Source organism: Echeneis naucrates, chromosome 9 (assembly GCF_900963305.1).
Source record: "Echeneis naucrates chromosome 9, fEcheNa1.1, whole genome shotgun sequence".
NCBI classification, from domain to species: Eukaryota; Metazoa; Chordata; class Actinopteri; order Carangiformes; family Echeneidae; genus Echeneis; species Echeneis naucrates.
In genome coordinates, this window is record NC_042519.1 from 17,595,676 (window position 1) to 17,610,085 (window position 14,410).

General features: G+C 41.6%; 1 protein-coding gene across 4 annotated transcripts in view; it reads left to right on the forward strand.

Moving 5' to 3' along the window:
* The first annotated feature begins 2,716 nt into the window (after window positions 1-2,716).
* Window positions 2,717-14,410, forward strand: part of slc20a2 (solute carrier family 20 member 2) — a 41,964-nt gene continuing 30,270 nt past the window's right edge. For 2 of the 4 annotated variants that reach the window (XM_029510039.1, XM_029510040.1), the window contains exon 1: window positions 2,717-2,961. The gene's annotated coding sequence lies outside the window, so the exon portion shown is untranslated. Of the gene's footprint in view, window positions 2,962-3,031; window positions 3,128-14,410 lie in introns of those variants that run through there. The other 2 variants (XM_029510034.1, XM_029510036.1) reach the window with 2 other exon arrangements.

Consider the following 14,410-nt stretch of genomic DNA (forward strand, 5'->3'; position numbering starts at 1 on the left):
GTTAATTAATGATATGAAGAACTGTAAGGGTTATAGCCACATTGGCATGTTTATATTAAGGATTGTTTGTGTGTATGCTGAATATCTGATAAACACCACACCCTGCCAGGCTTGCCTGGGCACAATCCTTAAAAGGAATGTATGAATGATTCTGCGTGACAAAAACTAAGCTACAGTTCATTTAATTATTGGTTTCTCTTCTTGTTTTGCCACCTCTAAGTTAATTACTCGGGAAGCTTCCCATTTTTGCCACTGGGAACATAATAGGTACATATGCACATGTGATCTGCTATAACCATATTTGAACATGTTTATCAATATAGCACAGGGCTGCACAATACATATTATATTGCAGTGCCTAATTGGAACATAACATTGTTTTGGAGGACTCTAACTTAGCAAGAACAAAGAGGATCCATTTCCTGGAACTGGTATGAGGCTGTGATATTTGTTATGGGACTGTTAGGCAGCAGACAGTAAGATGATGATCCCTCTGTAGCTGATGGTAAAATTGGTCTTATATAAAAAAAAAAAATAAAAATAAATCCTTTTTCTGAACAGATTGTCCACTGACACTACACAGAATTTGCAGGTTTTTTATCCAAACGTTTAGGGCTTGACATTCCTCTGTCTAATTTATTTCAGACAGAATACCTTAAAATGAATAACTTGTCTGTTAAAAAAGAAATTTAAAACTCCCACCAGGTGGTTGGAAAACTGCTCACAAAGCTCCAACTAAGTTCACCAAGTTAACATCCTATCTCAGATTGTTGATGTTGAGGATCAGAGACAAGACTCGTCCATTGAGATGATTCACATAACAGTTCAATTCAATTTCAAACTGGTTACAAAAATGCATGTTTTTAACATTTTTCTGGAAGTGGTCTTGTCATCTTTTTCCAGGATCTATATCTATATGAATATCTATATAGATATATGAATCTCTTGTGAGCCCATGCAGATGCTCCGGCTTTTTCATTGCTTTAGACAAATCATCTACTGTATTCGAAACATTACTCTCCTCTTGTACAGCAGTCCCGCAGTGAATATGGCGGTCTGTTCATTTGAAACTGAAGCTTATGTGCATCATTTGCAGTTTGAGTGATGAATTCAACAAGGAATGTCAGTCATTCCTGCATTACTGAGAGGATTGCTACATTAAAAGAGATGTAGCTGAGAACTGACAGTCACAAACATTGCAGTCTTTTCGTTAATGTGTTGGCCATGAGGGAATACAGTGGGCACACTGCCTGGAACTAGAGGCCTTGAATTCATATATAAATGTTTGAAAACCCACCAATAGTATCTAAATATTATAAATTGCTTGTTCTCTCCTCTCGGGGATGAGCATCTAAAGAGATGTTCCTATTGCAAATCTACTTTCATACTCTTATAAGATTTTGCAGGATTATGATAAAAAAAAAACCTCCACTGGATTTTTTGTTAGGATACTATTTGGAGAGAGTTGGCCAACAGGATGAGTAAAGTTTGGATTTGTATGGTAATATACAAATCCGGCCTTGTGTCGCTTGAGAAAATTCATATGACTGTCAAATCCAATGTGGAATAACACAGTACAGCCGGCAATGAGTGGGTGAAACATTGTATAGTCAGTAAGAGTCAGTTGTTCCACACCATGAATGGAGTCATGTCTCAACAAGACTCAATATTTATACAATTGGAAATGGAAATTTCTCCTCGGATAATACACACCACTCCCACTATATTACAATAAAAATTTAAATGTCAAGTATTAATTTCTATTGAACTTTGACGCCACTTTCATTCAAATCCAAGTGTCATTCATCTGGCCTTCCTGTTTTTCAATTATAATTCAACTTTTAGTTGAAAAGAGAAAAAAATGAATTTGAACTCGACCTCTACAGTGTATAGTGTAAATTTCAATCATAAACTTTGGGGTGGGTTTAATTGCCCTCCAAACGACCCCCCCCCCCCACACACACACACACACCCTGTTGTTGACTGGCTGCTCCAGTTACGTAACATGCACGTGGCCACAGCCATAGTAGATGTGGATATATAGACGGATTAAACATGAACATCGGCCCGGTGATCGAAACATAAACCAACACTTTACCCCAGAGACAACCCAGTGATGGGTCAGAATTGGAAAGTTCTGGTTAAATGACTGTTTTTTTCCAGTTTGAATACCAAGACCAAGGGAACGGATTCCTCTGCGCTCCGGGTCGTCTCCGTCTCCACCACACAAATAATCCACAATGAAGGAAGAGAACAGGACAGTGTGTTTGCTCATGACCAGATCTGAACGTACACCCAGTGACTGCACTGTGTTTTCACCTCTGCTTGTTAAAAGTAAAAATAAATAAATAAATAAAATAATATTAATAAAAACTACACACTGATTAGTGTTAATTTCTTGTACAGGCCCCATGATTATGGATGGACTTATTTAACTATTTATATTAGGTAAATATGAATATACCTGCTGGCCACTCAGACAAATAATAATAAAACCAAATTACTGAGAACACAAATGTAAGCTTCTGCTCATTAGAAATGTGCCAGAACACATTAACACTCTTGGCTTTATTTTACTCCCCTATTTGGTGTCACCCAAACAGATTGACCACTGCCCCCCCCCCCCCTCCTCACCCCCCACCTTCATCCTAAAGCTGTCATCCCAAACCGGAGCTGAAACGACGGCTCAATCCCAAAACGCCCGGATGAGAGCAGCAGCAGCAGGCGACACACGGGGCAACATGGTCGCGTGAGTCGGCCGAATCGAGGGTGACCATTACCGGCGGCGGCGGTGGTGGATGTACGGGGGGGGGGACAGAGAGACGACGGACACTGCTGGAATCTGTCACATTTCCGACGCAGCCCACGCAGCGAGGTTGTGGGAGAATACACGCAGAGACAAGAGGCGTGGAGCGGCGGAGGAGCTGCACATTTCCCCCCTTGTGGTGTCCTATTTCGTTGGTGAGTACATTTTATGTGGTAGGATAAAAAAAAATAAGAGAGACGCCCCCCCCCCCCTCCTCCTGCTCGTGTGTCTTTTAACCTGTCGGTGGGGTTTCGAGCCTGTTTCGCCACTTTCTCCGAGCGTTTCTTTGTGGCGAGCCGCGCTGGAGGAGGACCGGGCCTGGTGAGTGCGAACGGCGGAAAGTAGAAATGTCTGTGTGCTGAAATCAGCTGCTGCAGCTCCGGCTCCTCTGTCCTTACCCGCCCGGCTCTGACGGACACCGCCGAAAGAAAAACTAAATGTTTTCGAGATGGCGGATACATTTTGTGATTTATTTGTTGTCGCGCGCAGAAAAAGGAAAAAAAAAAAAAAACTAAAGCGAGTGTGTCGGAGCCGCAGCTACACGTGTGTGTGTGTGTGTGCGCGAGTGAGTCCACATCCGAGATCACAATAGCACTCAGATCAGATCCGCAGTCCGGGCCGGGTCTGCCGGAACCGAACTGGTGTGGGGACACTGGAAAAGATAACCCCCCCAAACCAAAGAGCCATTTTTCATCAAGTCTGATCTTTGACTGCTAATCACGCGAGTTCATTTCACTCTGTTGAGCTTTTCGTGCGCAGAGCAGACTGTTTGATGACAAGGCGGGTCGACATCTGGGCATGCGCAGTGAGCACATCCCCTACCACCCCCTCGCCGATAATAATAATGAGAATTTGGTGGAGACGACTGAGAAGTGTCTCAGGTCACCTGTGTGCCAACTTAGACTTGGAAGCAATGAAATAACCCAGAGAAATTAAACACTGTTTTACTGCCACTGAGGCCAAACTGGCTTTTTCAGGTTGAACCTCTTCCCATCTAACAAGTATGTCTTTTTTTTTTTTTGCTTTTTCTTTTTCTTTCTTTCTCTCTCTCTCTCTCTTCTTTTTGTTTAAGAAAAACCCAAACAATCACTGGAATGCATGTACAGTGATCATACAGAGGGGTGGAAAGAAAAACAGGAAAACTGTGCAAAATATTTTGGCTGTGGGTGGAGGAAATATCCAGACTATTTACTTCAGGAAAAGCAGAGATACAACATGGTTTAAAATGCAGTCTGGTGCTGAAGTCAAAGTATGCTATGCGAGTTTCGTAAATTCCTACACGATGCAGTTGAGCTGTCAAACATAAGAGTAAGACTATGGCCCCCGTGAGTGGTGTGTTGTTATATATTTTATTATAACTATTATTACTGTTGTTGTTGAGGAGAGTAGTCTAATCTATAACAACGTATTGTGCTCAGCAAACTATCTACTCCCTCTAAAAACAGCTACGCTTTGAAGTGAAAGATGAGATTCACAAGTGCTCGCTTTATGGATATCGTCAAATGCAGTCATCAGATTATAGCATTTATGTCTCAAATGCCCTACGCTATCAGCGATATCTCATCCTGCTGCGTCCATACAGTGCCGTACAGTAGATGCACAAAGCATTCAAGTTGCTGGAATGGGGTTTGTGAGTTAATAATTGATTTCTGTACCGTGATAAGGAAGAATGAGAAAGGAGACCAATGCTGCTGGTCTGTCTCCCATGTTTTCTTTTAGTTTTTTCTTTTTTCGACCATAAAAGCGTAGATGAGAAAATGTAACATCCCTCCCAGTTTAACACAGCAGGTGCTTGTAAAATGGATCAGCCAAGTACACTGATTGCGCCAGCTTGTCTAGCCATTAAGGCTATACTGTGATAAGATAGAAAGATTAATCACTTCCCACTTTTTTAAACACCCTTATGTTTTATGTAAACACGAGTGCGCAATCTTTCAGATCTGTAGTAGTTTCAGTAAGGACAATATCTGTGTCCTTTCCTGTTCCCTCCTTTTGTTTAAAATGCTCTCACCCCTCAAAGAAGTGGGCTTAAATCATAATTAAGTGATGCTCCAACTTGCTACACATTTTTTTTATCCATAGATACACTCTTTGAGGTAACTCTTGAGGAGCAGATAGCCAACCTGGGCAGCCAGGCCTCTAATCTCAGTCTGCTGGTTCAACACAGTCATAGTCAAAAAGGAAGAAAATATTAAAGTTCTTGCAGCTTTAATCTCCTCATTTGCATTTGAAGGCATCTGACTTGCAGTGAAATCTTTACTTCTCAGAAACATTTCAGACAAAGTTGTGTGCTGAAACCTAGCAGGTCTTACTGCAGTGATGTTGTGCTGTCAGACAGAAAAGCTGAACTGTTGCTGCCCTCCATTTGACTGCGCCTTAATTAAATTTTCCTATCACTATCATGTGGATTAAAGGTTGGTTCGCAGAAAAGATAAGAACACTGACCAATTTTATATTTTGACTGTACTTTGACCTGTCCTTTATGAGGGTAATCCCTTTGGAAGAAGGAAAAAAAGAACATAACAACAGAGGCAGAGTGATTTACACTTAACTGCTGGTCCTGTGGTGACAGGGAACAGCCACAGCTCAGACCACGCTGTTGATGGAGTCTCTCTTTTACGTCTCCCCTTAAATCCAAACACTTCATCACGGACCCAGACTGGTGCATATTAAACAGCAGTTTAAGTCAGGCAGCTTACTCCTGTGATTTGGGAGTTGTGCACTGAAGCTTGCTGTCAGTGGAGGTGGGGAAGGATGAGATCTTTTTGTATGGGGCAGAAAAAGTATGTGTCTATTATGTAATGTTTTCATGTTCAACAAGAGCCTGAGAAAGCTGTGTCAGACCAGTTTGTGTGTGTTGGCTTTCTCACCACACGTGCACTGGGACTTAACTGTTTCTTAGAACTTCCTGCCACCCGTGCCGCCACCTTTTAGTTTCAGGGTCAGCATTAAATTCACCTTAGGCCTCTCAGTCCATGACAAGAATGTCCCGCATGAGTAGGCAGGTCACAACACTTTTCTCCACACCCTCCCTCTGCTTTCCTCAAGACTGAAAGTTCGCTGTGTTTTCCGTAGTCAACACACAGTGTGTGTGTGGGGGGGGGGGGTTCATGATCACAGAGGACTGGTACTCTGGACAGCCCAAAATGAAAAACATTCATTATGATAACACATAAAACAACATTACACTTTTTGCTGAGTTGTGCTACTCATGAAAGTTAAATTATTGCATCACTGCGTTGTCGCAATTCGTGACTATCCCTCAACCAGTATGTTCAGAATTACAAGTGAATTCAGATTTACTAAATGAAATTACCTTGGGCTCTCGAATCGCCCAGAGTTAAAGAAAGAAAAAGAAATGTAGCACGGAGAGGGCGCTACCGTCTGCCTTGGTTTCCATAATGGTAGGGGCCCTGTGCAGGCTGGCTCTTATGGCAGTGGGTGTGTCTGTGGGCGGGGGGCAGTTGGCACCAGAACTGGCGGTGCCACAGTCAGAGAGTAGTCTGTCTCTCCGATCAGCGCACAATCATGCTGTTATGTCTGAGGCCTCCTTCGCCATGGCAGCATCACATGATAGCACTGAGAGAGTGGGAATCTTCATATTGTGTGTCTATGTGTGTGTGTGTTGTGGCATTAGCGTTGCTTAATTCATGTCATAGCTGAAAACCTGATTAAGTAGGTCAGTGGTCAAGTGTTTTTTTTTTGTGTTTTTTTTTACTGCCCGAGGTCAAAGCAAAGTGCAGTGGACGGGGAAGAGTGGGAAAGGTCGGCATGTGAGGCTTGTTGCTGTTTGAGGAAATAATTGAGTTTTTGAAATAAAACTTGGGGAAAGCTGTTCTTTTTAGACACATCAGTTCTGTGAGTCTCTTGATGACTTAATTTCACCATTTAGAGCTTTGGAAAAGTAATACAAATCCCAGTTCTTAATTAGACTACTTTAGAACCACTGGTTCAGTGTTTAACCAGATCTAAGCCGTCTTGACAAATACTTGAGGCTGCTTTTATAAACTAAAATATTTGTGGTTGGTACACATGTACGTGTGTACAGCTGGTTTCAGGGAACTCCTGTTCTGTGGCAAGTTAAAAACCGATAAAAATCCTACCATCCCATAATGCTTGTCAGTCTTCCTGTTTCCGATATCATGCAGGCTTGCATTCTTGTGTGACCGAAAAGTTAACCATAATGGCTCCTTTTGACAGACATGTCTTCATGACTGTAGGGGTTTTTTGTCCGGTTTCTTCCATCTTCATCTCAAATATCAGCATTTACAGTTAGCACTGACTCAATTATTTAATCATGCTGGCGTCAATCGGCTTCCTGTTAGTTTTCCTGTATTGGTTGCTTTGAAGAGATCCTCCCTTAAATTGGGGAGGGAGCTCTTGTTGTGGGCTCCACCAAGATGAAACCTTAAATTCTTAAAAAAAAGGATGTAAAACAGATGGCTTCAAAATAATTCCTGACAATGGTTTTCTATGATTATTTAGTTTCTATTTTAACAATGATTTTCAATTTTTACGGTTCACCAAAATTTCAAAATTAGACAAGTGTACTTTTCTAAAGTAAGCTGATGTTTTAGAAAAGGATCAAAACTGCCACTATGAACTGTGGCCAATTTTATTACTAGTGCTAGCACCGACAGTTGCCATCTTACTTTGCCAATTACTCTGACACAACCAACATCCAACCCTGTTTTTGTTTTCATTGGAAAGAAGACTGAAATGTGTTTCCAGCATCAGGACATCAGTGTGTGGTAGAGTGAAGATACCAGTACCGACTAGTGGAAAGTATCTGCACAATGTCTCAGATACAACAGTAAATTGGCAGTGTATGAAAAAGGAAACCTATGCCACCCTGGATGTAAACAATTACTTATTTAATAACCTAGTTTGCATGTGACTGCATGTGTTACATTGCTTAATTTGACCTGTTGTGTGATTTTGGCCTCATTTGTGCTCCCCACTCAGGCCATGAGAGCTGTTTTGTAGTGTCTCTGGTGGCCTTCTGTAAGCAGCAGGGTCTGTATCAAAGCACGGTCGCACAGAGCGTCTCTTGTTTGGGTGCTGGCCTGGTGTTAACTATGCTAATGACAGGCTCACTGCTGAACTGTGAGGCATTGTGGTTTTATATATGGAAGGTAGAATAGATATTATTTCTCTGCCCTCATTCATGAAATTTGTCCAACATTTCTCTGGGTTTGCTGGAGTTGAATATATCGTAATGCTGCTTCTAAGGCCAGGGGTCAGTTTGAGGTTTTGGAAAATGTTTCATGTTAAAACACAAGAGCGAGTACTTGGAGAACCATGGGAAAAGTTATTCTTGGCATGTGGGTTGATGGGATTCATGTCAGCAGTGTTGTGTACGTTACTTAAAAAAACCCCAAAACATCTCAATCAATATTTATAACAAAAACTGAATATTATATTTTTTCAAAGGAATGGATTGGAATGACATTGGCACCTAATGCAACTGGAAACACTGTGATGTCTGTACTTGAGGCTTGCGTGTGAACACCCACCCACCTCTTCCTCTGATTGGCTTACCTTGAAATTTTTACTCCATCTTAGCCAATCAACATAAGTTATGTGCGCTATGTAGTTTGTAATGGTAACATCGGGGTAACGATGGAAACAGTGATTAGTTAGATTAACTGTGTCTGAAAACGTTAGCAACGCCTTTATTCCCATCATTGCATTTCTGTGGCCCTTTCTGTTATGTCATAACCTTGGATGGATGGTTGGATGCAATTCTGACAAAATTGTCTCCAAATAACCAAATTATGTGCTGTGCAACTTTGAAAAATTCCTTTTGCATTTATTTTCAGGATTTCAGTATGGATTGTATCTGTCCCCATGTGTTCCTTCAGTTTTGAGTGAGATTTTGGTGAAAACATGACAAAAGTTAGTTTTTTTTTTTTCCTCTTTTCTTTAATCTTACTCTTAAACGTTCATCCTGGATGATACAAAAATCACCAGAAATGGTTTGATCAGGAAAAATGGGGATCCATAGAGATGCATAGAGATTGATGAACAACATTTTATGAATATGTGAAGAAATATGTAACACAATATGAATAAAGTGCGGGTTTCTAAATGGATAAATGGGGCTGCAACATTTCTTATGGACATGTGAGCTCTCATGGGTTCGCAGAAATCTTGTTGTTTGAACAGGTGTGTGCTCGTGAGTACATTTTAACTCTGCTCTTGTGGTTCCACACCAGAGTTGTGATGGGTGTGACAAGCCTCAGAGGTGAATGATGAACCTGTCTGTGCTGGCCTACGCTGTCACGTTGATAAAGTTGCTGCCTATTTGCATTTGATTGTATGCTAGGGCAGGGCTCCATGTAGGGATGAACAGCTGGCTGTCTGGTCACTGCACACACTCATGTGACACTGCTATTTCTAGCCAAATCATTCCTTCCCTTTACTGCCTTTAGCAACAAGAGCAAGTGGTGGATATGTGACACCTCAGAAAGCACTTTGCCTGGAGGGTGGGGGCAGTTTGCCAGATACAGTCTTGTGGTATCTATCCAGAGGCCACCTTGGAGGGCGTGCCTAAGTCAGGTAGAACAATGACATGCTTGGGATTTGACTTCCAGGATGTTGCCACGAATTCATCATTTATCTTAGTAGTGGAAACACCCAAAAAAAATGAATGCTCGTAGCTGACACACATCCATCATGGCCACTGAAACGATGTCAAACACTTAGAGGAATTTCCTGCAATAGGTTTTTTTTATTTCATTGTTCCGGCTTGGCTGTTTATATAACAAATATAATTTTCTCAGTGGTTTGTCTAATCTTTCTAATCTCAGATGACACTTTAATGGATGAATAGACTCATTGTTGCAGCATTTTTAGACTACAATTGGGTTCCGACTTTAAACAATCAGCAATAAAACTCTGAGCTGAGCTGTATGTCCATACTGTAATCGAATATCCTTGCTGGCACGCTTGCCATTCCTACCTCTGGAATTGATAACTCAGGTTTTTCTTGTTGTGGTGAAGCGGGACGTGACCTAATTCGCTTATCTCATTTTCACCTTTCATGGTACATTAGTAAATGTGATTACATCAAAAAAAACAAAAAAAAACAAAAACGTTTTGCAGCCTCAACTACAGTGGCCAGGAGGTGCAAACCAACATTACAAAATCTGAGCACCTCAACACCATAACTTCCAGTCAGTGAAGGGGACACCTCACTGTCTGACATATGGATCAGGTCCGTATGCCCTTTTTCATAAATACAATGTAATACTGTTGAGCTCAGATATGATGAAATTGCTGATACACACCATTAAGCTCTAACAAACACAGACTGCCGTATGCAGTTGAAAGAAAGAAATTTATGTGAAAGAAAATTAAACATGGTAATTAAACTGAGCAGATGATTGTTTAATTAGTAAATTGCATAATTGATCTTCTTATTTAAAAAATGGAGTCTAGAAAATGCACCAGCGCCAAAAATACACCAGTACTACAAGACACCCTGGGGGAAAGACTGAAAGTAGAAAGTGTGCAGAATAAAGAAAGATGCTGTCCAAGAGTAATGTCAGGCCAGTAAACTGGGGGAGATGAGGATTAAATATCATTGGAAATCTCCGGGGTCTCCTCTGCTGAACAGGTGATGACATATTCATAATATTTCGCACACTCTATCTATCACTATGGCTCCACAGTGAGTGACATCCCCAGCCCACAACCGGCAACCTCAGTAATGCTGAGAAGTGGCTTACCAAGTATGAACTACAGTTACAAAACCTGCCAACAAACTCTGCACATAAACACTTCTGGTTGTGACTAGCACAGTACAATTTTTTTTTGTTTGTTTGCCCCAGGGCTAGAGTGCAGATGTGATTTTTAAGAATAACTTGCATAATTAACAGCCTCTGAATAAACTGTGAAATTGAAAGAGGTAAAATAAAAGTCTTGAGGCCAAAGTGTACGTGTGTCCTTTCCTGTAAATAAAGCTGGCCAGCTGCTTTGACAGACAGGCAGAGGTGTCTGATTTGCCCTGTTCAGTCATTGTTTCACGCTCAGCACCTTAAAAGATGTGACTGGAAACCTGCCGGAGTTTGGCCTCTGTGAGGCAGTCTGCTCTGTCAACCCGCGATGTTAAAGTTCAAAGCAAGATAAAGAGTGGACATTAAAAGCTGGAGCAGCAGTTTGTTGTCATTATTGCAAGTAGTGATGGGAAGTTTAGATCTTTTTACTGACTCAGGTCTTTTAATGAAGTGAAATGAACAAATCTTTTTAACCACGTGAATAATGAATGAAAGACCCGAAGACTCCTTATGAGTTACGAACGAATCACTCATTTCTACACTGAGCGTGCACAACAACCACAAGTGAATGAGAGACTCAGGACCCAAAGACTGTATTTTATGAGTCATGAACGAATCAGCTATTCCTAGACAGAGAATATGCAGCAGAAAGACCCGTTGGTGAACGAATCTGAGCCTGTGGTGCGCATACGCGGACCAGAGAACAAATCACCCACTGAGATGACTTTTTACTCCCGAGTCATACAAAGTTTCAAAGAAATGCTTCCCCCTCCTCGCCCCCTTCTCTCAACTGGCAGGATTAAACGTGACCCAATCAAGTCCGCCCTCGTCCCTGTTTACTCTCCATTACTGGAACACCAGCAGACCACTTGTCACAAGGAGTTTCCTTTAGCATTGTTCATCTTGCAACAGCACTCAGACACAAAATAAAAAAGCACATGACACACATGGCTTCGAACAATGCTCACCAGAAATATCTGTCTCTGTGGTCAGTACGACAGCTGTATGAAATTATTGTGTTGTGTTTTTGAGGGCAAGGCAATGGCCAAAACTAAAGTGTCAATACATCTATAAATTGCAAAAGAGAATTAATTTAAAAGGTCCTAATTACATGACATGTGCTCTTATAGTTGAGGACAAAAATGCTGGATTTCTATTTGCAGTAAATTTGTCAGAAAATGCGTCAGGGTGAAGTTGGATTTGCCAACTTGTTCCACGAAAGCAAAAAGCGAGCACAACTCCTTTAAATTGAAAAGTACAGTCTGTTAGTGTGCAACCGATAGATAGCACTGGTCACACGGTGTGCCCTCTAATTTTATGATCAACGCATTCACGCTTCAGCACATGTGGAGCAGTATTAACAGTGTAGATCTGCCCCCCCCCCCCCCCCCTTTTTTTTTTTTTTTTTTGCTCAATTGAAAATCCTGGATTCAAGATCAAATCTCTTTTTGCAGCCTGTTGTGGCGTTTATCTTAGAAATCTCACAGGTTGGATAGATGCAGTTGTCGATCTGTAACCCTCTGTGGCTTAAATAAATCAAGTTGATGAAAAATCAGATGTGGATAGTGGCCTAGAGTTTGTCATGTTTGTTTTGGTCTATTCTGTTAGTTTTTTTACTTTGTAGTATTTCCTGGAGGATTCATTGTTGTGCAAACATTGTAAAGACAGAAATACCTTCACTAGAGGGAACATAACATGATGAAGACATGCAGTGTTGAATTCTCCAGCAGTTCACACTTTACAGCGTTCTTTTCAGACCAGCTCTCAGTTTCATGTTATTCCCTTTTCCAAACCATAACACTGCCTTTAATACAGTGAGGATAAATACCCTTTTAACATCATATGCAGTGAAAGAAATCAAGATTAAAGCCATCAAATCTGAATTTGACTTAATTTAATTTTTCCAGTTTTGGTTTTTGGCTATTATGAATATAACTCGGTATGATTCCCCAAACCAAGCCCCTAATTTTAAAGGGTTTTTTTTTTTTTTTCATTTGCATTTGAAAAAATAAATGTCTCCCTTATGAGACCTGCTGATGCGATTAAGGCCTCCTTGCTGAAGTCGTCATGTGAAAGTCCACTTGTGAAGTGCCATTCTTGCAACTCACTCTGCGGCCTCTTATCCAAGGCTAATGTTAGCAGCACATTACTCTTAGTTTTCACCTGGAATAACAGTGCCGGGGTAATCCACTGACTCACTGATTTGCGGGCCTAATCTGACTGGCCTCGTGTCTTCCCTCATGTGTAGGCTGTTTAAGAAGAGGTTAAATGCTGGTTAATGCAGTGTGTGTATGTGTGTACATGCATGCTTATGTGTCTGTACAAAGGTTTGGCATTCCTTCAAAGAGGAAGGCATAGCACAGGACCCCACGTTCGCCCCAGCGCCACCACGTCCATCCACTACGTGTGCACAGCGGCTGCTCTAATCAAAGCACTCCATAATACTGTTAGCTGGGTCATGTGCTAGAAGCCTGGATTAAGAGCAGGAGGGCACAGGCCACTACATCCAGCTTAGGCGGCAGCATTTTCTCTCTCTCTCTGCCTCTCTCTCTCTCTCCCTTTTTGCTTTGGGCTCATCTTTTAACCTCACATGTGAGGACATAGTCTTCCAAGGTCACGTATGGCCGTTATTCTGTAGTAACACACATGAAATAAAACGATTGCATGGTTAGTGAAAATGAAAAACTCACAGTTTGTATCTGCCTGTGTTCTCTCCCCCTCTCTTAGCCCCTTTCTGTCTGCCCACAACACTTCAACACAGAATGATATGAGATACGTTCAACCCTGTGTATGTTTTATGTGTCCGATTGTGTCCTTCTTTAACCTTTAAACCACATGCTGTTTTGCTGGCTGTGTTCACACTTCTTTGCACTCATTGTGGTCACTTTCAAAGAGACAGAGCTGTCATCAAAATGAGCACAGTGGAGTACAATACACTGCAGAATGCCTGGAACTGTATTCTGTGTTTTATATCCGTCATTTATTTGGGCCGCTTTGTTCTTTAATCTGTTTTCACTTGTGCTACGCGTAGGTAGGTGTCTAAAGGATTATTTAAATGTTAACTGAAAGTTCAGAGTGTGCATTCATCTTGAGTCAGGAGCTCCATGGTATTCCCGATTGTTTCTAGCACACTAAGATGCAGTCCTTTGTTGCTGTTGTTGTTGTTTTGTTTTGTTTTTTCAAATGGATCATGTGACACTCAGGGGCATGAAATCACATGATAGTCCCATGTCAGTTGAAAAAAGGCCAGTGATTTTGTTTCCCCTCTTTGAAGAACACTTTGATTAAGATTTAATTTGCTGGTGAGTGTGTGGGGAAGAGAAAAATGGAGACAAGATGTATTTAGTCCCATTACTGTGTACGTACCCTAAAGCATCATTAATCATGATGGTAGCTCTCTGTTCTCAGTGTTTCGCCCAGTTTTTTTTATTTTATTTTTATTTTTTGGCTACATATTCAGCAGTCACTAATGCCGGCTCCCACTTTGCCCCAGTAACACAATTAAATGCCACGGCCATGCCAACAGTAGATTACCAGTCTCAGCAGTGAAGAAATAGGTAGGTAGGTTGCAGGTCCTGGCAGTGGTTGGTGAGTACAGAGCCAGGTCAACATTTCTCTTCCACACCTAGAAGAATCAGACAGCGGGAGGGATAGGCAGGGTGAATCAAGAAGTGGAAGGACAGGGGTGAACGGCACTCGTCTTTGCTACTGGACACCTATGCCGATTCGTGGAAGTGAAATGGAACTGCCTGGCTGTAGCTGAATGTGGGAGGGGGTGAGAGAGGAGAGTAAAACAGAGGGAGGGTCAAAGGTAAGATGACTC